The sequence below is a fragment of the Amblyomma maculatum genome, chromosome 1 (assembly GCF_055883805.1).
Source record: "Amblyomma maculatum isolate TAMU_Amacu chromosome 1, ASM5588380v1, whole genome shotgun sequence".
NCBI lineage: Eukaryota > Metazoa > Arthropoda > Arachnida > Ixodida > Ixodidae > Amblyomma > Amblyomma maculatum.
The window spans coordinates 42,797,113-42,800,360 of NC_139344.1; positions in this window are offsets into that span (position 1 = coordinate 42,797,113).

Sequence of the window (3,248 nt, forward strand, 5' to 3'; positions counted from 1 at the left end):
CTGCTGCAGACCTAGAGCTCTGTTCATTGCTGTGTTTTTCATTTCTCATTTTTTTCTGGGAAGCTACTTGTTCATCAGTATATCTCTTTTGATCGTAGCCATCACTGTGGTGATCTCATGAGACTTTATCGTCATATGCATTGGCGCTTACTATATTACCTGACTGTCCATAATCCAGTTTAAAGACATTAATCAAGCTATCTTTATTAAGATAGAACTGTGTGGCAGCTCGTCGTTTTCCCGAAAAGTACTTTAGATATTTAGCTTTACCTCAAAATCTAGGGCGTCCAATACGATTTCAATGACTGCGCTAGAATAGCGGCCGTTATTACGTTTACAAGAAATCGGTGTATTATAAAATAATTTCCGTTGAGAATATTTCATTCCCGTACGGTCCGCGGGGAAAAAAAAGTTTTATATGTCTCAGTGCGGCATGAGAACTCCTTCAGTGTTAAGGAGTAGTAAGATGATGTTCAACAACCAGCGACGAGCTCAACGTACTTCTCCTGTGAATTCCTAAGTTATTGTGAACGATCATATACGTGTACGTAATTCACTCCCGGTATCTCCTGAGCTACAAAGACTTCAAATTTGCCTTATTAAGTAACATGGTAGGGGATGTCCGCCGACAGTAAAAATTATAAATAAATCGTACTGACATTCTTTGAAAATTTTCGAGATTTTTTTTCTTTAGTAAAGCGATCGCACACATCTGAGGCGTATTATAATGCAAATCGAATGAAGGTTTTGCGTGCTTGCTTAATTTCCTGCGGGGAATAGCGGCGAGGCCATCTTAATAGCTAACTTTTTTCAAAGCCTTTTTTTGAACATTAGAATTGTTTGTTCCACTGTAGATCAGAGGTTATTGTTAATTCCAAGCACTTGTAGCTGTTCACGACGAACAGAGGGCGAACTTCTTAAGCATTAAGAGGAAAAACTTAATGCTTCCGGGTTATAGACATTTAAAGAGTTTCTTCGGTATTAATACTCATCTGCCACGTTGAACAGCAATTTTGAGTTTTAGCTAAGGCATATTTAAAAAAAAAAAAAACGCTGGCCACAAGGAGTTCATATTTCATGATGTGTACACAGTCGTCGGCAAACAGCTTGATTTTAGCAGGAATCTATTTAACAATGTAATTTATAAATACTAAAAGCACAGTGGCCCAAGCACTAATTCTTGCGAGATACCGGAGCTTGCCAAAGCTGGGCTCGAACACGCATTGTCGATTGTTATGGATTGAGATCGAAACGATAAGTACGCCTGTAGTCCCCCGCCCCAAACAGTAAATCGTTTTTAAAGATATTCTTCAGTTTGAATAACAACATTGTGTGTGAGATACGGTCAAGTGCTCTTTCAAAATCTAAAAAACATAACATCTATTTGACACTGGTTATGAATGGCAGCGGCAAAGTACTGAATCGCCTCCAGAAGTTGGGTCACTGTAGATAAGTCCTTGAGAAAACCTTGTTGCCGGTTGTCAATTACGTTATTAGCTTCCAGAAAAGCTTATATGTGTCATTACTGTTTGGTTTGGTTTGGTTTGGTTTGGTTTGTGGGGTTTAACCAAACCAAACCATTACTATTCCTAATTTACATCAATGATCTGCCTTCTAACATGAAATCTAAATTGAGATTGTTCGCCGATGATTGCGTCGCATACCGCGCCATGTGAGATATAGATTTCAGTAAGGCGCTTGATACACTAAATCATAATACCCTCTTTGCAAAACTCAAACTTTGTAGTATACGTGGCCATGCTCTCATCCTTCTCAAGTCATATATGTGCTCGCGACCCCAATATGTTGTTATCAATAATTGTCGTTCCGATGTGCTACAAATATCGAATGGCGTGCCACAGAGCAGTCTTCTGGTTCCTATACTCTTTAACGTATACATTAATAATATTGTTATTATATGCAATCAGATAAAATTTATTATTTACGCTGACGACACTAGCTTATTCTGCTCCTCTACTGATATTAATCAACTAACGGATTCTGCGAATAAAGTACCCACTTCTCTGAAGGAATGGTCGTTCTTAAATTCTTTGACGATAAACAAAGAAAAAACAAAGGCAATAATATATCATTATTAGGTTGTATTGATAAGAAATGCGTCTGTCAACGATTCATATTTTTTATTTTTTCTTGTCATTGTATAATTTTTGTTCTGTTTCAAAGCACTGTCTCATTTTGTAAAGCGTGAATTGTTCGTTTTATTTCGAACAAACTGCCGCTGCTGCTTATCGTCGACTTTACGGGTGGCGAAGTCCGTCAAGCGGTCATTACGAACTGCTTTTTTTCGTCACGACAAAAGCGGAATAAACATTCATTCATTCATTCATTCATTCATTCATTCATAATAATAATAATTGGTTCACAGGAAGGGGAATGCGCAGTATCTGTCACACTTGCACTGTGGACACCTGAACCGCGCCGTAAGGGAAGGGAGTAAGGTGGGAGTGAAGGTGGAAAGAGAGAATGGATGAATGTAAAGGGGGAGCCGTAGTGGAGGGCTACGGAGTAATTTCGACCACCTGGGGATCTTTAACGTGCGCTGACATCGCACAGCACACGGACGCCACTTCGTTTCGCCTTCATCGAAACGCAGCCGCCGTGGCCGGGTTCGAACCCGACGTTAAAGATCCCCAGGTGGTCGAAATTACTCCGTAGCCCTCCACTACGGCTCCCCCTTTACGTTCACTCATTCAATAACTAATCAAGACGACACGTGCACCCTCCAACAAGACCCAAAACGCTATTCACTTTGGTGTGAAGCATGGCTCATGCCTTTAAACGCAACCAAATGTAATGTCATGGCATTTTCCCGCCTTCACAATTAGATTGGGACTACCTACTACCTCAACTCCACCCGCGATGCCTACTCATTGTCATACAAATATCTAGGCCTGCACAGGACACCATCGCTATCATGGATAACACGTGATCTGAAGCCTCACCCGCCCTGGTCTACATGAGACGTAATCTCGGCTACTCGTCCCCAGACATAAAAAGCTAGCATATCTCACGTTCATCAGACCTAAGCTTGAGGTCGCGTCAGCTATCTGGCACCCGTCACAATTATATCTCACCGCAAACCTTGAAGTCACTCAAAACCGCACTGTACGATTTACACCTCGACCTATGCAAGACATTTCAGCGCCACCTCAATGAAAAGAGACCTCGACTTGCCGTCCCACGCATCACGCCGCATGATATCTCGTTTGTGCCTTCTCTACACATTT